The sequence below is a fragment of the Mus caroli genome, unplaced genomic scaffold, assembly GCF_978045245.1.
Source record: "Mus caroli unplaced genomic scaffold, Mus_caroli_1 scaffold_5, whole genome shotgun sequence".
NCBI lineage: Eukaryota > Metazoa > Chordata > Mammalia > Rodentia > Muridae > Mus > Mus caroli.
This window is the reverse complement of record NW_028227260.1, coordinates 142,200,305-142,225,307: the sequence shown is the minus strand read 5'-3', so window position 1 is coordinate 142,225,307 and position 25,003 is coordinate 142,200,305. Positions and strand designations below refer to the sequence as shown.

The 25,003-nt window shown below is 39.4% G+C and overlaps 1 protein-coding gene across 6 annotated transcripts in view; it reads right to left on the bottom strand.

The window, feature by feature from the left end:
- The window catches only part of Ndp (norrin cystine knot growth factor NDP), a 136,549-nt gene extending 115,348 nt beyond the window's left edge, over nucleotides 1–21,201 (bottom strand). For all 6 annotated transcript variants that reach the window (XM_085838251.1, XM_085838250.1, XM_085838252.1 and 3 more), the window contains exon 1: nucleotides 20,987–21,201. The gene's annotated coding sequence lies outside the window, so the exon portion shown is untranslated. The remainder of the gene's footprint in view (nucleotides 1–20,986) is intronic.
- Between the last annotated feature and the right edge of the window lie 3,802 nt (nucleotides 21,202–25,003).

Sequence of the window (25,003 nt, the reverse complement as noted above, 5' to 3'; positions counted from 1 at the left end):
GCAGGCAAGCTTTTCCAGGCATTTTTCTTTTTTTCTTTCTTTTTTCTTTTTTCTTTTTATTGGATATTTTCTTTATTTACATTTCAGATGTTTTCCCCATTCCAGGTCTCCCCTTCAGAAATCCCCCATCCCATCCCTCCTCCCCTGCCTCTATGAGGGTGCTCCCCCATCCACCCACTCCTGTCCACACACCCTGGCATTGTCATACACTGGGGCATCGAACACAGTCAAACCAAAGGGCCTCTGCTCTTACTGATGTCCAGCAAGGCCATCCTCTGTCACATATGTGGCCCGTGCCTTGGGTCCCTCCATGTATACTCTTTGGTTGGTGGTCCCCAGGAACTCCTGAGGGTTTGGCCTGTTAACACTGTTGATCCCTCCATGGGGATGCAAACCCCCTCAGCTCCTCCAGTCCATTCTCCAACTCCTCCATCTGGTTCCCCCACCCCAAGCTCAGTCCAATGGTTGGCTGTAAGCTTCCACCTCTGTATTTGTCAGGCTCTGGCAAGAGCCTCTCAGGAAACAGCCATATCAGGCTTCCATCAGCAAGCACTTCCCAGCATCCACCATAATGCCCGGGTTTGGTGGCTGTATATGGGATGGATCACAAAGTCGGGCAGTCTCTGGATAGCCTTTCCTCCAGTCTCTGCTTCACACGTTGTCTCTATATTTCCTCCTGTGAGTATTTTGTTCACACTTCTAAAACTCACTGAAGCATCCACGTTTTGTTCTTCCTTCTTCTTGGGCTTCATATGGTTTGGAATTGAATCTTGGGTATTCTGAAATTTTGGGCCTGATCCACTTATCAATGAGTACACACTGTGTTTGTTCTATTCCATTAATCTACTGGCCTGTCACTGTACCAATACCATGCAGTTTTTTTTTTGTTTTTTGTTGTTTGTTTGTTTGTTTGTTTGTTTGTTTGTTTTTATCACCATTGCTCTGTAGTGCAGCTTGAGGTCAGGGATGCTGATTCATCAAGAAGTTCTTTGACTAAGGATTGATGTGGAAGGGCTCAGTTGTTGGGGATGCAACCCTCCCCCACCCATGCCTAGGCAAGTGGTCCTGGTATATATGAGAAAGCAAACTGAGCAAGCCAGAAGGAGCTTACTGACTTCATTCCATGTGCAGCACTCTTCTAGATTCTCTGCTCCAACTCTTTCTTCCAGGTTACTGCTCTGACTCTCTTTCTTGTAGAAGCAGTAAAGTGATATATGTCCCTTTTTTCCAGGTTGTTCTTGCTCATGGTGCTTTATTCACAGCAATATAAACCTAACTAAAAACACATATGATTTTTTCTTTCTTTCATTTATTTATTTTTGACAGAAGATCTGACTCTATATCCCAGACTGGCATGGAACTCACTATGCAGTCCACTTTGCTCTCAAATTCAACACAATTCTCCTGCCTCAGTCTTCTGAGTGCTTGAGCCACTATGCTGAGATACCCACAGTCCTTGTAGATAGGAAACCAATGGACGCATGTGTTGAAATGATTGAGGCTTCTAGCCTTCACCTAAGAGAGGTGAATTGCTAAGCTCTGATGCGGTGAAGAGAGCATCTCAGCCAGACTCAATGATAATTATCCCAGTGGTTTGTCTGAGGTGTGTTTGGGAAGTTTTGCCCTAGTTCCTCTTAGGAATGTGGTCCTCTGATGAAAATATCCTATCTACTTCCTATCTAAGTCTGTTTGGGAATGCATACCTATCTCTAACGTTGTCCATATGCCTTTTCAAGATCTCTCAAGGAACTTGTTTGTTGTGTTAATGTTAGACACTCTATCCTTATTATTTAAGAAAGCCTAATCAGCATAAGGCATCAAGTTCTTAGAGATTATTTTTTGTAACATACAAGGTACTGTCAAGCAGAATTATTTAGTTTGCATTTCTTTTATTTCATTTCCCAACTGCTAGGGATTGATTGTTTGTGTCCCAAATCCACATGTTGAGGCCTCAATTTCTAATGAAATGGACTTTTGAGAGGCAATGAGTTCGTGATTTGGGGGTTCTAGTTGCTGGGATTACTACCTTTATAAAGAGAAGCCTAGGAGCCTCTTATTTATTTATTTATTTGTTTGTTTGTTTGTTTGTTTGTTTGCTTACTAATTTATTTATTTATTTATTTTTATCACATAGGGTTATAAAATGAAGATGGCTGTCTACAACCAGAAGAGGAATTTCACCAGGACAGGACTTCCAAACCTCCAGAACTGTTAGAAATAAACAAATGCCTGTAGACTAAGCTTATAATGCTTTGCCATCACAGACCAGATAGACTAAGGTACCATCTCAAAATTTCCATCACAACTGAGAAAGTATAGTAACACAAGCACAAATAATGCACAGGTATTTAATTATCAGTTTTTTTTTTCTGTATAATTTCTGTGTGTGACAGTTATCGGGCAAACAGTTTTTCCTTGCTGCTCTCCAATAAGATGTTCTGTGTTCTTAAGAATCCTACCATAGAGGAAAGTGGTCCTAAACAACATGACGATGCCCTTAAGTAGTAATCCACTCTGCCCAGGAATCCAGTTATATTTCCCTGGATTGTTTACTCATCAAAGATCGTTTTATATCCCAACATTTCAGTCTCTTGGACCAATTAATATGGGTTACACACAGAGACTGAATTTAACACTTTATATAAAAAGGGCATTTCTTCATGTTATTTTTATTCAAAGTTTTATTATTATAAAAGCAAATATGCATATTATACATTTTCAGCTACCAAACTATTTAATAGCATTGTCATTTGCATACATTTGTCCAGCTAGCTAACTGTTTTCACACTCGCTCCAAAAGCCTCATCACAAGGTATTAAAAAACACAGAAGCCAAAGATCTTGGTTCTAGCTAACAGCAGCCTGGCACCTCTAGGATATTCTTAGTAATATTCCATATACTGCTCTTTAAAAATTGCACTCAAAGGAAAATAGATTTAGGATTTTGTGGCTGGCAAAGAAAGTTAAAAAATGTTCCCTTGTATTTCATGAAGGAAAAGCTATGGCTATCTGGAAATAGTTTTTTCAACCCTTAATTTTCCTGTTATATTCTTATTTCCTTTTGAATGAGGAGTGTGGGTCTAATACTGCTGATTTGAAAGAGCTATTAGGAAATACTGAAGAAGAATGATGACTTTCTGAATTTTGTATTAGTATTCTTTTTTTTAATGCATCCAAAGACACCGTTTCTCACCACTGTCATCCATGTGCATGATTTTAACAAATACCCACTGTTCCTAGTACCTTGCTTGACCTAGTTCACTCATGCTGTGTTTCTGAAGTATGAATTAGTACATTCCTCACATGTACGCTTGTCCTTGCTCTCTCTATTTTAAGACCACATTTCTTTACCACTGACCTCTGCCTCGTCTCCAGAGAGCAAACATGAAATCTTGTTCTTTGACATTTCCTATTCTTGGAGATCATGATGCTGAAGACAAAGGCATTTGATACATGCCTAAAGAACAAATGATGATTAACACATTACTTCTTTATCCCCAAAATTCAGAGTCAACAGTAATCACCACTTAATATGCCATATCTGACATGCTCTGTGAATGTTCCACTAGTAGATAGAGAGCCTTAGGACTATGCCATGTGACATTGTCACACTTTTATCTTCATCTAGTTTAATCATACCCCAATTCTAATTTTAAATAAAATATTTGATTCCCTCTGCTGATGTCAACACCTAGCAATGATGAACCTTTATATCAGGGAGACAAGAGACAGCCCCAGAGGACAGGGTATTCATCATTATAGACAATGAACTCAGCAAGATATGCTCATACTTCTTGGGTTTTCTGAAGACTCATTCACAGAGATTGTCACATGATTAGAGTTCAGGGATTAAAGGGGAGCAGAGTTAGGCATCTGCTTTATTCATCTTTGTCTCAAAGAAGAGCATAAGCTGTTATATCTTTGATATTTTTGAAGGATATTTGAAGGTTTCTTCTTTCACATTAGGCCCATCATTTTTTGCTGCTTTCTGTGCAGAATCTTGGCTTCTAGATAGAAAATCGAATCTATCAAAAATTTTAAAATTACAGTGTTTTGCATGGCTACTCAGGGTACAGCAACACAAACACACATCCCTGTCAGTGTCTGCAAACATTTCAGTACATCTAAGAGATTTTCACAGTTTTCTGGGGAGCTGATCAGTTAGAGAATAACAGAACAGTAGGGATGGTCGTGCTTCACCCCTTAACACACAGAATAATCACCCTCCCTCCATCAAAATATATCTGGGGAGATGTGGGAAGATTTGCATACAAATATATTCTAAAGAGCTCTGAAATTATCCACATGAATTACTGCAGCATAAGTCATGTGGAAGAATAAAAAGTCTTACTACTAGGTACAAAATATGCTTGTGTTATTGAGAAGCATGTTTTTGTACTCAGTGTGTCCACAGATCTGTGGATGGGTTGTCAGGACGTATCAGTGAGTGCCCTATTCAGATGTCTTTGCTTTGTCCTCTCAGCTCAACTCTGCTCCATCTCTTCCGTGCTCTCTGCCAGGACTCTGTAGGTCTAGACTATATCAACGGGACTCCAAGGCCTCACACTGCCAATTGTGTTTGACCCATGAAGAACAGCTTCAGAAGGTCAGTGACAGATGAAGCAAAGGCAATGTCGTTATGTCACTGGCTCTCTCTTTACAGCCTGGGAATGTGTCCTGATCATCTCTTCCTGAATATGTGAGTCTCTGGCAACTTACTAGCCCCTTTCTAATTCTGAGACTCATTCCTTCTCCTCAACCCTCAGGCTAAGGCAAAAACAATTTGGCTGCTAGGAGTTACAAGGTATTGCACTCTCCTTTGTGATTCCCCTGTGCCAACTCTGCAAATAAATCCTTCTGCATTATCCTCTCCTGCTTGTGTCAGCTGTTCCTCATTAGAACTCTGCTTGAGACATCCACATAATAGCATGTCTGGATTTTTCAGGGACACCTAGAAGTCAGTATATATTGAGGCACATCAAGCTGCAAAATGAGCGTGGAGTCTGGAAGCTAAGTTCTAGGTGGGGAGCAACAGGGAGGACTACTCACTTTTTTATAATTTTTAATCTACTATTATCATAGTTCCTTTATTAACTACTGCAAGTGAATGCAGAGAAATGGTAAGATATTAAGCCAAGCAAATGGGACTAAGTTTCCTACTGCAGGACCCTTTCAGGAAACTTCAAAAACTGAGCCTGCAAAGCCCCTGGTTGATAGAAGTTCTTATAAAGATACACTTTAATCCAGCTTTACTTTTAGGAAAGTAAGGGTTCTTTGGATGTATTTCCCCAAATCCCTTCTCAAAGATTTACTTATTTGTGCATGTGTGTGTGTGTGTGTCTTCTTAAGTTTGTATGTACCACATGCATGCATGTGCCCACAGAGGTAAAACAGATTCATATTCCCTGAAACTGGAGTTATGATGGTTGACATCACAATCAAGAATTGAAAAAGATCATCTTGTGATCAAATCATGTTCAGATAGGACCATGTGTATTTCATCAAACTCTATCCACTCTAGCAGATCCTTAGGGAAATGGCAAACTAATAGTCTGTAAGACTTATTGTGGAGGTCTGCATAAAGAGAGAGATCAAGAGTTAATAGTTATTTTTGTAACTTAGGCTGTATAAGTGGTAATTCTGGGCTAGAACAGATCAACATTTAATCTCTAAGAGAATGTTTTTCTTCCTGTCTCGCCTATCCAGTATTGGAATTCAGGAACTAGACACCTGCCTCTTATTTAAAAATATGTATATTGTGTCTAGGCTGATGAGAAAATATCCTGTTAGGAATTTCTAAAACTAGTACACAGTTATTATGTTGTCTCTTTGCTTCTGTACATAGACTATGCTGGGTAGGCTTTGTTATACGGCATATCCAATGTTTATACATATACAAATGTGATTCCTTGACTAAAAATCATGTTTTCTAAAGAAGTAATTTTTAAAAATTTTATGTGTGAATCTAGAGATCTGAAGTCCAGACATGATTGTGCCATGAAATACCTACCTGTCCCTTGGCAATTTGTCACCTCTCAGAGATGTCCTATCTTAGTCTTTAAACTTTGTTGCCCTTATGAGGGGGTGGAAGTATGTAATAGCTACTGTTCTCTTCAATTAGGACAAAAACTCTCATATTTGAACATGAGAAGATGGAGGGTTCCTGTTATACTAAATTCTGCTAAAGTATATGTCTCCATATTTACTAATAACTGCACAGTTAGTCAATACACAACAGTGAGGTGTGTGCTTTTGGAGAGCCCATCCACATTCAGGACAACAAAAGAGCTGACTTCAGAGGGCAGGCACTATTTATCCTGATCTATCCCCAAATGATTCCCCAGGAAAAGAGATGTCTAATCTCTTCTCAACAGTTCTGATATAAGACATACAATAGGAAACTGTGGAAGTTTGCTGCAACTGAATGTCCAGAAGGGTCAACACAGTTTGTCACTGCCAAAAATACAGGTGAGCAGACTTAACACTAACAGAAATTTTGAGTTTCATCTAGCATTCAAAATCTATCAAATTCTCTTGAACCATGACATTAATTCTCGTTTCTGTGAAGATGTTCATTCAAGTTGGTGTCAGGAAAAGCACCAAGTTACCTTTCTCAGAATTCCCCAGATCCCTCCTGGGATCTCTTCCCAGATCCCATTCTGACCTCTAAAATTTGCAAGTATTAATGGAAATGTTGGCACCATCTGAACTCAAGCTGTGGGCTGTACCAAGGGGCCTGGTGTCTGTGATTTTTACTTTTTTTTAACATGTAATCTGCCAACACATATACCCATAATGTAAATTTACTGGGTTTGGGTTTATAAATTGGGTGTTCTTGGCAACTCTGAGACCTGCAGGGAAATCACTCTGTCATTAACAACTCAGTTTATTTCATGAGCCATTAGTGAAAGAGAGGTGGTGGGGGTGGGGAGATGTAGCTCAACTTCTATTTTTCTTATGAGCTTCAGCTCAAGAAAGATACCTCCTTCAGAGACCTAGACCCCCCCTTCCATGGACTGTCACTCACCACGACTGTGAGAAAGCATCATGGGCTGTTTCCAGGCTGAATGGCAGCTATGACTTCATTCAGCTGCCTGCCTCACTGTCAGGCCAGACAGCTCCAGTCAGATGAACCGAGTAGCCAGAGACAGGGAGGAAGGCTCCTACAAACAAGCAGCTGGCCAGCAGCCAACCTGGTCGTCTCTCACTAGTGAATCAAGCTAAAGCTCCGCCTTGAAAAGAGGCTATCTTCAAAGGACATGAAAAGAGCTCAAGCATGAAATAAGACTTGTAGAGTGACAGGATTCTGTTTATGCAGTTGCTTTAATTAATATCCTTTCTGGAAGCCATTCTAGGATAGTTTATTGATGATTTTTTTTATGTTAGAAGGTAAAATAAATGAAAAATAACTTTCCCTTTCAATAGAGAATGCAGAGTAAAATTAGGAAGTGTACAAAGTTAGCCATTATTCCAAGAATTTATTCTAACATTCTCCGATTCTAGCAGTGAGTACTATGGGGGGACATCATACCACATTCTACCCAAACTTCCCTGTTCTTATTGATTAGTTGGGCCTTTTGAATTTATTTGTTTATGTCTTAGGATTCCTGACTACATACAAATATTAAGCTTTGTAGAGATTTATTAGAATAATGTTCTTCATAGGCAGAAGACCTAAAAAACAAAGAAGTGTTATTTTTCTTTTCTTTGAGTGATTTTGCATTTGTAAATTACTGCAAAACTGTCTTAAAACAACAAAATGTTTTCAGTTTTCAGTTTTGGGGGGTCAGAAATCTTGACAGGTGTTGTTGAATCCTCTGACTTGAGTGTTTTCAGGAGGCTGACATCAAAGTGATATCTGAGCTGTAGTTTCATGTGAAGGCTTGATTGTAACACAGTCGTCTTCCAAACTTTTTTACATGGCTGCTAGCAGAATGTAAGTCCTCATATGTTCTCGGATCCAGGGTTTCCAGTAATTGTTAGCTCTTAGATGCAAGCCTTTTTTAGTTCTCTGCCAAAGGGACCTCACCAGAGGGAAGTTTCTAATACTGCAGTTTGCCTTTTCCATGACAAAGACTCCAAGAGAAGAAGAGAGCCTCTATTGGGGACCACAAATAAACAAGAAGTTGGTCTTTTGTGGCCTAATCTCAGAAGTAAAGTCTTGTTGACCTTTGCTGTAGTCTGAGCATTAATTAGCGCACCACCACTAAGTTCTTTTCCACTCAAGGAAGGGGATACTACAAGGCAAGGACCACTGTGGGCATCTGAGAGGCTGGCCAACACAGATGTCTTGGGCATTTCATAAAATATAGTTTGAGGTTAAAAAAAATTCCTTAGAAAAACCTAGTAGAACTTGGAACATAAACATATGCTATTCCGATTTAACTAGACAACTTTAAGGTTCTAACTATTCCAACAATGTCACCCTTGCTCAAACTAGTTTTCAAATCATTTTGAAAAATTCTTTTGGCCTTATACCAGTGCACATAAGTACAACACCAATTGGATTCAGTCAGTTATGAAAGAAGACATATAATTGGAACAGGGAATGCCGCAATTGGGGTGGAGGCTCTCTGAGAGGAGTTGGAAGAAGGATGGGTGGGGGCTAATATGGTCAAAATATATTGCATATTTGTATGAAATTCTCAAAGAATGAATAATTTTTTTCTTTTTCTATGTCATTTGCAGTATTGGTGACATATTATTTGTACTCAACTTCCTCTGCACTCAAAATTATGGTGCTTTTAGAAAAATTTCATTGAAGGTAAATTGGAATAGTAGAAAGAGTTAAGAGCCATTCAGATAAGATTTAGTGATCATAGTTGGTAAACTACCTTTAATCTTATCTTTTGTAAACATGCAATAGAAACACTGCTTTCTTTATGTGGCTCATAAATTGGCCTAGAAGGCAGTGTCTGAAAAGGATTATTTTGATTTAACTTTCATTTGGATGCTTAGAATCTGATACTCATCTGAAAATTTCAGCCTGCACCGATCATCACCATGGCTTACATGTTTATACTTTTTTCTCTGCAAATGATTTGCAGGGCAGATATAAAATAAAGGCCACAATGAGGCAGAAAGGAATACTGGAGATACCCAGAAGCCTCCAAATCTGGCCTGCAAAAAGTCTACTCCCCGTCAAGTGCAGACAGTGTACTTTTACAGCACTACAGACTGGGATTATCATCTCTATGTACATCTAAGGTCTGCTTTGTGTCTGCTATTGAATCTGCATGAGGTTGGCAGGCCACCCTTGCCCCCTAAGACCTCTTCAGGACTGAGAAAAATCTGAGAATACTTAACAGCTACCACCTTTAATCTGGTAGGAAGGAGATGGGCAGAAAGAATTCCATCCCAGAGGTGAAAGGCTTAATTCTGAAGGACACATTCCAACACCCCACCCCACCCCACCCCCACGCACACACCAGCCCTTAGTCTTCAGGATTGTGAAGTATTTGTAAGTATAATGCTTCCTAGTTGTTAAATAAGTGGCTCTGATTTGTGATCTATATTTAAACTGCAGGACTCTGGTATCTTTCTTTTTCCTTGATGATTTTGAGACAGACTTTTGCTATATAGGTTAAACTGGCCTGAAACTTGTGCTAATCCTCCTGTGTAAGCCATATCAGTCATCATACCTGGATAGAATTGTAAGTCTGTTTAGGAGGGGCTGTATTTGCTCATTTGTTTTGTGCCATCATGGAGTTTAAACTAGAGCTTTGCGAGATATAGCTCAGTGGTACAGAACCTTGCCCTGAACTTTAATTTCTAGCAAGGTCCATACTCATAGCTTCAGGGATAGTCTGGGTGTTAGTTTTTCACTGGCCTCTCAATAGGTGATAAATGATCTTAATTTTATGTTCCCATTCCTTTGGCCACTTTCCCCAGTACTATATGTCATTCCCTTTCCTCAAACTTAAAGATTAAAACTGCTCACTATAATGCCTCTAATCCTGGCCCTCCTGGATTTAGAATGGCATGATTGCTCCATATTAAAGAAACCTTATTAAAGCTTAGAAGTAGAACTGTCTGTACTCATAGCAAGAAACTTCTGAGTACAGTATGCAATTGCCTTCATGAAAGTAAAATAATAGGATCAGATTCTTTAGCAAGTCTTATTTCTAGATTTCTTCCTGTACCATTTCACTGTAAGGATGAGCTCTTATACACTTCATGGACCAAAGTCTCATTTCTTAGTGATGAACTGCCATATTGGTAACCTATAATGAACTATATCTCCCTATGCTTATGCCCTTTTGTAAAACCATCCCACAAAGACTAAGAGTTTATCTGAAATGCTTTGGCCAATAAGATCCAAGTATAATACATTGCAATCAGAGACCTAAATGCCTCTCACTGAAAATATTCTTTTAGGATATAAGGGAAGCCATCGCCATGCTGTAAGGAAGCTAGCATCCATTAATGAAGTCTGAGAAACCACATTCTTTTCTCTCTGCCCTTGACTGTAGATGTTATATGACTTTCTGCTTGAATTCTGCCTTACCTTCCCAAAATAATGGGCAGTAACCATGTTTCTTTCTGTTGGAATATTCCACCCAGCAATAGAAATGAAACTAGAATAAATATTGTTTTCTTCATTTACTTTTATTAGATATTTTCTTTATTTACATTTCAAATATTATCCCCTTTTCTAGTTTCCCCTCCAAAAACCCCCATCCTTTCCACCCCAGCCCCCTGCTCACCAACCCACCCACTCCTGCTTCCTGGCCCTGTCATTCCACTATACTGGGGAATAGAACTTTCACAGGACCAAGTACCTCTCCTCCCATTGATGACTGACTAGGCCATTCTCTGCTACATATGCCACTAGAGCCATGAGTCCCACCATGTGCTTTCTTTGGATGGTACTTTACTCCCAGAGAGCTCTGGAGGTACTAGTTACTGTTGTTCCTCCTATGAGGCTACAAACCCCTTCAGCTCCTTGGGTCCTTTCTCAGGCTCCTTCATTGGGGACCCTGTGCTCCATCCAATGGATGGCTTGTACTGTAAGATCAAGAAATAAAAAATGGGACCTCATAAAATTGCAAAGCTTCTGTAAGGCAAAGAACACTGTCAATGAGACAAAAAGGCATCCAACAGATTGGGAAAGGAGCTTCACCAATCTTAAACCCAATAGAGGGATAATATCCAATATATACAAAGAACTCAAGAAGTTAGACTCCAGAAAACTAAATAACCCTATCAAAAATGGGGTACAGAGCTAAACAAAGAATTCTCAACTGAGGAATACCAAATGACTGAGAAGCACCTAAAAAATGTTCAGCATCCTTAATCATCAGGGAAATGTAAATCAAAACAACCCTGAGATTCCACCTCACACCAAGTAGCATGGTTAAGATCAAACACTCAGGTGACAGCAGATGCTGGCAAGGATGTAGAGAAAGAGGAACACTCCTCCCTTGATGGAAGATTGCAAGCTGGTACAACCACTCTGGAAATCAGTTTCATGATCCCTCGTAAAATTGGACATAATACTAATGGAGGATCCAGCAATACCACTCCTGGGCATATACCCAGAAGATACTCCAACATTTAATAAGAACACATTCGCCACTATGCTTATAGCAGCCTTATTTATGATAGCTAGAAGCTGGAAAGAACCCAGATGTCCCTAAACAGAGGAATAGATACAGGAAAATGTGGTATATTTACACAATAGAGTACTATGCAGCTATTAATAACAATGGATTTGTGAAATTCTTAGATAAATGGATGGATCTGAAGGATATTATCCTGAGTGAGGTAACCCAATGACATAAGAACACACGTGATATGCACTCACTGATAAGTGGATATTAGCCCAGAAGCTCAGAATACCTGAGATACAATTTGCAAAACACATAAAATTCAAGAAGAAGGAAGACCAAAGCATTGGTACTTTTATCCTTCTTAGAAGGGGGAACAAAATACCCACGGAAGGAGTTACAGAAACAAAGTGTGAAGCAGAGACTGAAGGAATGACCATCCAGAGACTGCCCCACCTGGGGATCCATCCCATAAACAACCACCAAACCCAGACACTATTGCAGATGCCAACAAGAGCTTGCTGACAGGAGCCTGATATAGCTGTCTCCTCAGAGGCTCTGTCAGTGCCTGACACATATAGAATAAATATTAAGTGTTTTTCCATTCAGAACATCTTTCTGCTATAGACATTATCATATGGCCCTGGGTATATGTCAGTCTTAATTTGCTTTTTATTGTTGTGACAAACACCAATGACCAAAAGCAACTTCAAGAGGAAAGGGTTTATTTCAGTTTACAATTTTAGTTCATCATGGAGAGAAGTCAGGGTAGGAACCCAAAGCAGGAATTTGGAGTCAGGAACTGAAGGAGAGACTGTAGAGGAGCACTGATTACTGGTTTGCTCTTTATGACATGCTTACCTGCTTTCATATGTACCCTATGACTACCTGCCTAGTAATGCCATCACTCACAGTCAGCTTGGACCTTCTACATCAATCATCATTCGAGAAAATACCCCTAAGACTGGCCCATAGGCCAATCTGGTGGAGGCATTGTCTCAATGGAGGTTCCTTTTCCCTAGATGTCAAGTTGACAACAAAACAAAACACACCCTATCTAATACAACAGGTAAACAAAGTAGGTATAAGTTTACTGGAAATAATTCCTGAGTCTATTTTTAGACAATATAAATAATATATTATACATACATATAGTTTTATGTTACTAAAGATGAAACCAAGCTTACATACTAATGAAAGGATGTGCTTGTTTATTTCTACATAAATAATTAAATATTGGGGCTAGAGATGTAGCTCAGTGAATGCTTACTGAGGATCTGAGTTTGATTCCCAGCACTCATGTGAAAAGCCAGGCATGCAGTATTGATTGTGTTACTGGAGCCAGAGATCTCAAACCAGACCAATGAGTTGTTGCAATGAAAGTTTAAAAGTGAAAATATGGACAGAGGGATATATTGTGAGACACACTGTGACACATTACAGATTCCATGATGACATGTTCTCTATGATTTGTTTTTAGTTTGTTTTTGTGTTTTTTAATTGGGGGGGGGGGTGAAAGGCCAAAGGGCAGATATGAGGGAATGGGGAGATGAGCAAGAATGAGGTGCATGATATAGAACAAAATATAAAAGTTAAACAAAAATAAAATATTTACATAGAGCAAATTCTAGTTGAAATTTTTAAGTTTTTCAGGGTTATCCTTGACAGGGAGATTATAGGGTTTTTTATGCTGTTTTTAGAATTTAAGAGTAAGCATGCACACACACAAATACACATTTGAGAGAAATAATGTTTTCCTTGTAGATAGTAAATGGGTTTATATTGTACATCAACTTAACCTTGTTTTTAAGAATACACCCTCATGTTTGTACACTCAGCTAGTGTGCCCACAGTTATAGTTGGTGGTTTTCCTCCCAGCCGCTTTGTGCCCTGAGATCACAACTCTGGGACTGAATAGTTCATGAATAAGCACTTAGGCCATAAGCTTTGGCTCCCTTCCCAGAGCAACTCATATCTCAATAATCCAGTTCACTCTACTCTACTTTCTACCAATGGTTAGTTACCTCTTCTCAGGTTTATGCGTCAGTCTCTTCCAGTGTTTGGAATCTCCCATGCCTGACTATTTCCCAGAATCCCTCACCCTCTCTGCTGGAACTCCCACCTCCTATTTCCTGCCTCAGCTCATTGGCCATAGGTTTTTTTATTGACATGTGATGCTTCTATACAGTCATCAATAGCTATACTTAAGGGAGATGTGTTTACTGCAAGTCGGTCTGTAATCACTGTATTTGTACAGTTTGTATCTACAGGAGTGTGTATAGATTTGTATATGTGATTCCAGCAACTTAAGAACTATGAGGAGAATTTCTGAATAAAATTCTATGAGTAATAAAGTCGGTTCTTAAACATCTAAGAGCCCGATGTATTCCATTCTTGGTCCTCAGTGTCTCTAATTGTTCCCTTTGTTCAGCTGGAGACTTGAGAGCTGCTAGTCCTGGGGTGCCACTATACCGTCTATGTGCAAGTTTTGGATCGTTCTCCCTCCATCATGTACATGAATATCTGAACTACAAGCCAGTTTGTGATTCCCAGTATCTCCCACCTTAACTTGTAATCTATGAAAAAGAAGTAGAGATCAGCATTGCAGTTCCAAGACTTACTGTAAAATACACATGGGAATAAAAGCACACACAAGTGCAAGCAGACCCAGCTGTAGTCTCAAGTGACTTTATTGCAGCAGGATTGGACTGTCTAGTCTCCTTCCTTTTCTGTCTCCTTTTTTTTTTTTTTTTTTTTTTTTACATTAGTAATGTCAAAGCTCTCAAACATTCTTCAGTTCTGTCTCAAGCCAATCATTAAATTGAATCATGGCAAGGATTCTGAAATTTTCTGTTCTACACTGCTCTCTAATCTCAGGACCAGTGAAACATTGTGTCTACCACATACTGGGGGTCAAATGCAAGTGGGGATGTAGCAGAATTTTCTTTGTCCGATTAATTTAAATATTAATACAACAAGAAGCCTGTGATTGGACAGGGTAAAGGGAGGCGGGGCTAAGAGTTGCAGATGCGGGGAGCAACACAGGAGAAAGAGAAAGAGGAAGATGGAGGACAAACAGGATGATTCAGATTCTGCGTGGCTTTCAATAGTAGCAGGTAGCTATAATATCATATAGGGATAGAATAATTGCAGTATTATTGTCTAATCTAAATGGACAGCTTGTATCATTATCAATTGGCTCTGAAATTATTGTGTGGGCACCTTGTGAATTGAGATTTTTATTGTTATATAAATCTGACTGATTAATTATAAAAAAAAAAAGAAAAGCCAGGCATGGTCAAACAGGAAGCATTCAATTGCATTGTAGGACTTGAGGACATGGGCAGCGCAAAATACACAGGTTGTATATTCAGAAGCAAGGTTGTGTACAGGTTGTATGTTCAGAAGCAAGGTTGTGTTGTGGTCACATGATGCAACATGGGAAGTGCTTCCAGAAATACACAGACTCACTAGACATTTGATTATTTTGGTCTTTGTATGTTCAGAAACCATTTACTGTTGTCAGATTTTTCATGATCTCCACATTCCGTTATATCACCCTAGACAGGATCACAACCCATTGTTTAAGAAGCTATAACTCAGAGAGTGAGATGGTTCAGTCAGTAAAGGTACCTGCCACAAAGCCTAAGAATATGACTGTGATGTCCTGAATCCAAATGATGAAAGAAGGGAACTAATTCCCACAAGTTGTCTTCTGACTTCCAGATGTGTTCTATCATACCTGAATACCCACCCTGACCTGCACACACAGTATATACACACAGACACCATAATAATAGTAGTAGAAATGAATTTTTTTAAAAGAAAGTAGCTACAGCCTAAGGGAAGAGAGACAAATCTGTGTTGGGTGCCTGGCCCCACCAAGTTTCCAGCTGAGTGCAGCCATATGCATGGTGATACAGAGAAAGTGGTCCAATAGACCCTGTGGACTCAGAAAATCTTAAGAAATTAACTAGTTATTGTTTTCACACTGAATTTAGAATGAATTGTTTCTTTTTGGTGGGAATACTGGGGATGGAACTCATGACGCCCTACTTGGTGCTGATAGTCTGGTTGCGGGGGATTGATAGATAGATGCATGGTTGGATGGATGAATGGGTGGGTGGTGGCCTTATATTGTTTTATTTTGGCCAATATTGGATGCCCTGTTTCACAATGTAAATTAAAGGTGAGTTCACTTTGAGAAAAGTTTATTCTTATTGAACAATAATGAAAAGCGGGGATAATTTTGATGCAACATCTATTATTGCTCCCTAGGAAGCTGCACAAAAAAGGTCCTTCATTCTTCAGGTCATTCCTTACTTGAACAAGCCTTTATTTCCCTTAGTATTCATGCACAGTCTTTGTATTTGTTTAGCATTTTTTATAGTTCTGTGAATTTATTCGGGATCCTTTAATGCTGAGCTATGCTCCTGGCTACATTTAGTGTTTTCTATCATCTTATAGGTCTTACAGAAATTCTCAACCTGAGTGTCATGGCCCCTTAGGCAAATCTCTATCTCCAAAATATTTACATTGTTATTCATAACAGTAGCAAAATTACAATTGTAAAATAGCAACTAAAATAATTTTATGGTTGGAATCACTACAGCATGAGGTCACAGCATTAGGAACGTTGAGAGCCACTGAGTTAGAAGATGTTTTCTGCTATTTTCTCAGTTTGCTCTTCTGGATCCCTGTTTCTCCTTTCTCCTTCCTTCTCTGTCCCCCAAAGCTGAACTCCATAGTACTTAGCACTTGGGCTCATCCCATCTCTATAGTTTGCTTTGGTTAGGCAATGTGAAGCCCTGTCAGGAAGTCAAAAGGTTGTAGGACAGAAGCCAGGAAGTATATCCCACACTCACCTACTCTACCTCCGTATAAGCCACAAGTAACCCTTCTGTCCATTTTATTTCTCTCTCCCTGTCTCTCTCTGTCTGTCTCTCTGTCTCTCTCTCTGTCTGTCTGTCTCTCTCTCTTTCTGCCTCCCTCTCTCCCTCCTTGTAACCCCCTCAATCTGGATTCTAGTACCAGTGCCCTGCCTCAATTTTTTTTAAAACACCAGGGAGGAAAATGATGACTGCTTGCTCCCCTGGGATGTATCACCAACCATGCTGGTTCAAATAGTTGTGTCCACAATTCTAAAAAGGGTCTTTTTCTCTTCCAGTTTACTAATAAATACATACATAATTGTCAATACTATCTTCTCACCTACACATAGACAAGAGCTACTTGCTGGTTTGGGATCATTCTATCCACCACCCCCCCCAAAAAAAAAAAAACCAACAACAACAAAAACAAAAACAAACAAACAAACGGTAAGGAGATAGAGGAATAAAAATAGCTACATCTTTGTAAGTCAAGCGATAAAGGTGTGCCTATTTCTGGGATAGAATGCCTAGAAGTGTGTAATTTATAGAAGATAAACAATATGGATGGCTGAATTCTAGCTGTTTGGAAGAGTCTGCCCTTCCAACAAGCCACTGTGGCGTGGAATAGCATTTCTGGGCCAGGAAAGGCAGGGAATTAGAGGAGCCTAGGGTCCTTAGGAGCCTTGAGAAGTTGGGGCAGTGGAGGGTCATGATAGCCATACAACAGTATAGTCATATTAACATCATGAGAGATTTTTCAAGTGTCTAAGTGGATGGACCTTCAACAATTGATAGAATATGGGGGACCGCTGGAACAACAGAGGATGCTGGGCCCTTTGCCAATATGGCTCTCAAGCTTTCAAGTCACTTTAAATTTTATTTGACAAAGAGATGTGGTGAGATTCAGTTACTTGATGATTAGAGAACCACTTTGTACTGATATTGTTTCCCACTTGGAAACATTGATGATTTTACTTTAAAATTTCCTGCACATGAAACAAGATTCTGCCAACATACCAGGAATAATCTTGACTCTCCTGCAAGTCATAAGCTAATCTAGTCTAGGAGGGTATAACTCATAACCTCAGTTTAAAAAATCAATGATATTATCAAGTCCAGCCACAGTTGGATCACAGAAGAGAAGACAAGTTTAAAGGGCTGAAAATTCTATTTTTTTTCTTTCTGTGCTTTTCATTTTAATAGACATAGTCACAGAACAGAGAACTTGAACATGCATGATAAAATGATGAGGTAACTAAGAGACTAATACTTTTGCTGTATTATTTTTCATTCTCTACAAAGAAAGGAAGGAATTGTCTAAAAACACAAAATATTTTCAATAGAGATATTTCAAAATATGTCTCTAAAAATATGGCCACATCCTCCCAATGTATATCATGGCATAAATATGTGTAGGACTATCTATTATGAAGATTGACTATCCAGTACCCTTGTCATTTCTCAACCATGTCTTGGGTTATGAGTCTTAAATTTTTTATACTACAAATTAGTGCTTCAAGGCTAGATGTAGAAAACAACACTAACTCTATATTCACTTACATGACCATAGATCTGTATATACTTCATTTTGCTAAACGTTCACAGTAATTCTGGGTGACAGTTATCATTCTTTGAATTTACAAGTAAAAGAATGAAGCATAACAAGGTTTTATAGGATGCTCATTGCATTATGGTCAGAAAACCACAAGGTGTGGCATTTAGCTTAAGGTCATGCTTTTATAAAGTACTCCAAATTGGAAACAAAACCAAGAATGTATGCAGAACTATGAAAATGGAGTAATCAGCATTTTTAGGAAATTGATTCATGTAAACTTTTAAACATTTTATTTTGAAAAGAATCCTATTATCCTAATTTATTAATACTAACACCAACTCTATTAGTCTTGATAATGGTTTGTTGATTCCAGATTTTTTTTTTCTCTCCAGTACTGGGGATGGAACCTAGGGCTTCATATAATTTAAACATAAACTTCCACTCAGCTAAACTCCCAGGCCCATCCAGCTTAATTAGGAGTAAAAAGAGTGAATCCAGGGGAGCAGTGTCTCATTCCACCACTCTCTCTATCCTGTTGTCATTGCTGGTGGTTTTTAGAAGGACTTTGCACATGTCAGTTTTGCAAAGTGATTTCAGAGCCTTTGCAACAAAGACTTCCTATCAAAATCTACAGGGAAAAGTGTTTATAGATTCATACAGTTCTTCCAAAACATATGCCATGAATTCCAAGATAAAACCCCCCTCTTCTTGCTGAAAAAGTCATATGGATAAAATTTTAAGATGCTAATTTTTGTTGAATGTGAAAATAAATAAACTCTCAGCATGCTGTGAGTACGGTTGAGTTTTCTCATCTACCTCTCAGAGCCAGAATTGTTCTAACTTACTCTCTACTCATCATGTGGATAGAGCTTTCCCTTTCTTGTCTGACTTTCCTTAAAGGAACACAGATACTAATCCCAGGGCAGTAGAGAAATAACCCCTTATGCTCTGGGCATAAATCTGTTTGAGATCAATAAGGAATGAGGTGACAAAAAAAAAGGTCAAATGACTGAAAATGGCAAAGTGTCATATGTTAAACCTAGTTCATCCTCGGTCTATTTCTTATTCCCTATGTAATCTTTGCCATAGAAACTGGGTCACCATGGCAAGATAGATGGTGAATGTACTATTTATCTCTATAAATCTACTTGTTATGCTGGGGCTGGAACCTGGGACCTTCCAACATGCTCAGCAAATGCTCTTCCATAGAATGATACTCCCAGCCCATCTCTGGTAGCATTTTCAGGAAGTTTCTGATTATTTTGCATAGGGTGAATCTGCTTCTGAAAAAGAAATGCTAGTTTCTCCTGAATAACCTCGAGGAGGCTTAAGTAAAGATTTATTTATTCATGTAAATCAAATCACAGGTGTGAAACTGAAGCTGTCAGAGTCTAGGTGTGTGTTAATGAACATTAATGTCTGTGGAAAACAGTGCCAGTTTATTTTTTAACATAGCTTTGACTTGAAAAACGACCGATGTGAGAAAACTCACAGGATGTTGGCATGTGTGAAGATGGCAGGATTCACAGCTGAAGGAGACCAGGGAGACGAAATGCTGGCATTTGTACCCTGCTGCTTATCTCCAGCCCACTTTCAGCTTAAGAGCAGCTGCCAGTGGATGATACAGAACACCATGAGAAGCAGGTAAAAAGAATTAAAGTCACATCACAGATCTATAACGGTGTCCTTTGGACCAGTGTCCATTGGTGAGTTGAAAATGATTAACAACTAGCATTCCAGGAAATAAAAACCCTGCCAATTTCTGTAGTGTAAGTGTTCCTCTCACCATAACCAATTTCTAGATACTACCCTGACCTCAATGAAGATAAGATTTGAAAGAAATGGAAAGCTGGTGTACACAACTAAGTGTAGCCCTTCCCTCATAGTTCTACTTCAATGGGACATACTTTTGGATGATAGAAAACTAATTTCTTTTCCCTAGATCAGGTTAGTCTTTGCGTTATGCTTACACTGCTTGCTCTATGACAAACACTTCCCTCACCTAGATATACCTTGATCATCATTTAGACCAGCACAGTAGTGTTCCTTAGCTACCAAATCAAAGTTAGAAAGGTTTCCCTCTTACAGCTCTGGATACCTCCTAAGGCTTTGGTATGGCCTGAGTATGTCTTCCAGTGATCATGTATTGAAATATAATCCCTGGTTTCAGTTATTAAGAGGGTAGAAAATTAATTGACCTGTGTGTCCAAAGAGAGATTAGAGAACACACACAAGTATATGTGCATGTATACACACAGTAATATTACCTGTCTGTCACCATGTAGAACACTGTATCACATTGGGACACTGGAAGTATGAGTTCCATGGGTATATTAACCCTGAACCCCCATAATCATGGATCAAAATAAACCTCCTTTCTTTCTGACCCATCCAGTGTGTGGTAATGTGTTATTGGCAACATAAAATGGACCATCATACTGTCCAATTAGCATTGTGTCTTTAAGAGGTTTTTTTTTATACCCTTCTAGGGACCTCATGAGAGCAAAGAGTGGGTCCTACCTCTGATATTATATATTGTGTCTAGTACAGAGCAGGAGTTAATAACCACAATTTGCTGACTGAAACAATGGGGGAGGGAAAAAATCACAGACACAGAAAAATTAGATGACTTGTAACCAAAGTGATAAAACAAAATTAGCACATTTCACACCACAACAGTGTTTTTGTGACTTCATCAACTGCTTCACTGTGTTTCTCAGTAGATGCAGCTTATGGATGGTGACTCAAAGTCATCTAATTTTTCTCTTGCAAAGGGAGGGGAGTTATTAATAGGGAGCCAGTGGATTTGATGCAAAAGGGGAAACAACGTGTTCAACATTTTTCTTAGTAGTTGTCTCCTAGGATTTAATAAATATTCACTAATACTGATCATTTGCCTTTTCTCATACGTTTATCAAGTTACCTATTTACTCAGAAAAATATTTTCTAATCCATAAGCATATCATTCAAGAATACCATGTATGTACAAACAATGAGTTAGTCATTTCTTACCTGTATCTTTGCCTGCCTGTCCTGGCAGCTGCTCCATTGAGTAAGCGCAGTGACTGAAGGTGAAGGAGTTAGCTGGCAGAACTCTTTTCAGAGATTATTATGTGCATTTTTTTTAACCTCATCTCCTCTTTGTTCCTCTTTGCTTGTCTCTTTCTGGGACATCACCTCATCTTGGTGTATTCTCCCATCCTCCTGCATCTCTTTGTGCAGCTCCAAATGCCTTCTTCACAGCAGTCACACACTGACCCCAGGGAAACACAAGGTAAACTAATGCAAACTAGAAAACCACTCTAATTAACCTCTAGAGTCCTCTAACAAGCCTGGAATGCCTCCAATCTCCAGTTACCTTCACAAGATGCTTCCAAGTGTGCTGCTCCCTGAACCCTGGTATTCTAAATCATTAGAGAACAAAACATGTAATTTGAAGTGTTTTCTTTAATTGCTTATTCTGAAAAATCTTTGTTTCCATCTAAGTGTATGATTTCTTCTCATAGTTTCCCCACAAAAACATTCCACTAAAGGAGATGAAGAGATGGCTTAGCAATTAAGAGTGCAAATTGCTCTTGCAGAGGACCCAAGTTCCATTCCTAGCACCCAGATGACTCACAATTGTCTGTAACTCCAGCTCCAGGGGGATCTGATGCCTCTGTCTTTCTAGGGCAGCTGCACTTAAATACAAACCAACCCCACCTCCACAAGTTAAAAAAAGTTCTTCTTTTAAAAACCCACTCAAATAATTCCAGCATAACTACAACTAAAACATGCTATGGAAGATGTGCACTAACCTAGAAATCTGACTACCTGTTAAGAATGGACTATGAAATGACTTCATGGCTTGTTGTCAGCCAATGGACTTTCAGACAGTGGGCTCTTGGGGTCTCTGGTCTAATCAATAGAGAGAATCCTTGATGAATTCCTAATAGGATGTCATTATTGCAAATTGGTAAAGGTAGCATGTGTGGCCTAGTTGGAGGATGTAGATCAATGGAGTGTGCTCTGGAAAGTAAATCTTGTCCCCTTCCCCTTCTTTTCTCTTTTCACATTCTGGCAACCATGAAATAGGTAGCATTGACACCATGATGTTCAACCTTGTCTCCTACCTAAAATAATGGAATCAACCAAGCATATGCCAAGAACTCTGAACCCAAGAACCAAAATACATCTTTCAGATTTTAAATATTTGTTTTAGTGACAAGAAGTTGACACTAAAGCTCAACACTATTGTTTCTATAAGGCCATATAGCTTGCTTGTAAATGTGGAATTATTTATGGGATTAAGTAGCTGTATGTTCTTTTTTACTTGCTGTCTTCTTCTTCTTCTTCTTCTTCCTCCTCCTCCTTCTCCTCCTCCTCCTCTTCTTCTACTTCAGAATTTCCTTTTATTTTTTATTGGACTTTTATGTATTTACATTTCAAATATTAGCCCCTTTCCCAGTTTTCCCTCCAGAACCCTCTCTCCAGTGCCCCTCCCCCTGCTTCTATGAGAATGTTCCTCTTTTCACCCACCTACTCCCACCTTACCAACCTGGCATTCTCTTACACTGGGGCATAGAGCCTTCACAGGATGCAGGGCCTCTCCTACCATTGATACCAGATAAGGCCATCCTCTGCTACATATGCAGCTGGAGCCATGGGTCCCTCCATGTGTACTCTTTGATTGGTGGTTTAGTCCCTGGAAGCTCTAGAGGAGTCTGGTTGGTTGATATTGTTGCTCTTCCTATTGGGTTGCAAATCCCTTCAGTTCCTTCAGTCCTTTCTCTAACTCCTCCATTGGGGACCCCATGCTAAGTCCAATGATTGGCTGTGAGCATCAGCATCATTTTTTTTTTTTGTCAGGATCTGGCAGAGCCTCTCAGAAGAAAGTTATAACAGGCTCCTGTCAGCAAGCACTTCTTGGCATCCACAATAGTGTCTGGGTTTGGTGTCTGTATATGGGATGGATCCCCAGGTGGGGCAGTCTCTGGATGGCCTTTCTTTCAGTCTGTGGTCCACACTTTGTCCCTGTATTTCCTTTAGACAGGAGCCCTTCTGGGTTAAGAATTTGGCAGTGAGTGGGTTCTTTTAACTATAAGGGAATTCCTCAAAGTCACCTACATAACAACAAATTTACACTAGAGAATTGGATTTGCTCAATTTTGCTATAAAGGAAAATCCCTTTGTTTTGCATGTATGCCGACTGCTGTGTATGCCAGGACAAGATTCTGGCAATTCTGTGTCTACACCCTCATCTTCCCATAGGGGCTCAATTGAATTATGACTTTTAGTGTGAGTTCTGGAGCTCTAAACTCAGGTAGTCAGTCTTGTATGACAAGTGCTTTACCCACAAAGCCATCTCTCCAGACCCCTTTTATCTTTTGTAAGATGTTCTCTTCAAAATGTGTTTAGGACAAATATATTGGGGCATAACAGGATGTTTATTTTGCTGAAAATCAGTGTATTAATCCTAGACATAAAGTTTAGCTGCATTGCTGAAGCAAATATATTTCTGAACTTTTCCAGACTTGGATGGCAAGTACCACAAGGCTTCCACACAAAGCCACCATGAATACTATTCATGGAAAGAGCCAGATTGTTGAAAGGGGACCTGCCCTTTCAAAGTCCAAACTCAGTTCAACTATTTCTTAGCTGGAAACTTTTAAATTTGATTTAAAAACTCATCCTAGTTCAGAAATAAGCCCTTTATGCTTACAAATACATAGCTAGTGTATAAAGACATAAATTAGTGACTGGTAAGGATATCTTTACAAGATGTGGACTCTTGGGTGTCTTTTTTTCATGGCTGTTTTGTAGGGAATAAACTTTTCCTTAGACTAGAAACCAGATTTGAAACCTAAAGGCCTGGGTTGGATAGGAATTTGGTAAAGGCTCTTAGAACTCCCTAGGTATTGGGCAGAACTGTTAAATACAACTGAGCAAGTCATCCAGAGTGCATGGCCAATGGATAAAGTAGAAGCTTAAATCCAGGCTGCTGTCTTCTACCCCCACAGAAGACCTTTTATAAAATTCCAAACTATCTCAGTTAATCCCCACTCTGTGTGGAAGGCTTTGCAATGGTGGGAGAAACACCGGAATAAAAGAACCAGGAAAGATCTTACTCATTGGCACATCAGAACACAAACCTCAACAGAGTTCATGACAAGACATATAGGCTATAAGTTGAGGAAATAAGATGCAAAGCCCCAGGTCAAAGGACAATTCTGGGAAGCTTGTGCCACTATCTATGTTTATTTCTTTTGGTTTTTCCTTAGAATTCAACAAAGTATTCCAAAAAAGTTCTAGTCAGCCTAAGCTGATTGTGTTTAAGAGAACCATGGGGAAGGTTTTATTTGGTGCTTGGGTCACACAGTCATCTGCCTCCCAGGCTCAGAAAGGTGATAATTGGAAGGAATCAGAACTGCCCAGCTTCATCCCCACTAGCTCCCAGAGTTTAGCCTAGTTAAGAATCCATTGGATCCTGGGGGAAGTTAGTAGAATTTCTCATGTCCTTTTGAAGGAAATGCTAAGAACCCTCTAGCTAACCCCATAATTGGTTCTCTTTGAGAGAACAAACAGAAAGTTTCCAGAAAAAGAATACTAAAAATACAACCTTCTGTTTTTCCTGATGATTTTCAAGGAATTCCATAATGTGGCACTTTCATCTTGCCTCTGAAAAGGAAAATGCAGAGTTCACTATGGCAACAATGTGGGTAGGAAGCCATCTGTTTGTAGGCCTTCCCCTTCTGAAGTTGTGAAAATTTTCTGCCCTCTCTAGAACTGTTGAGACTTCCAGCAGAGCCTGAAACCTTTGTGCAGCTGGCAAGCAAGTGAACAGAGGCAACTGTTGATTCTTTCAGCCCTAAAAGTAAGGAATTGCTTTTTTTCATTCACCAAAGGAAAAGGCTAGCCTTGTATTAACACAAGGGATGGGCATCTAAGAATGTTCAGGAATTTCAGGGATGAAGCTGAGCTGCCTATTTTGTCAAAAACACCTTCTGTGGCCAAGGTACAAATTCCCTGGCGTCAGCCAAAACTGCCTTT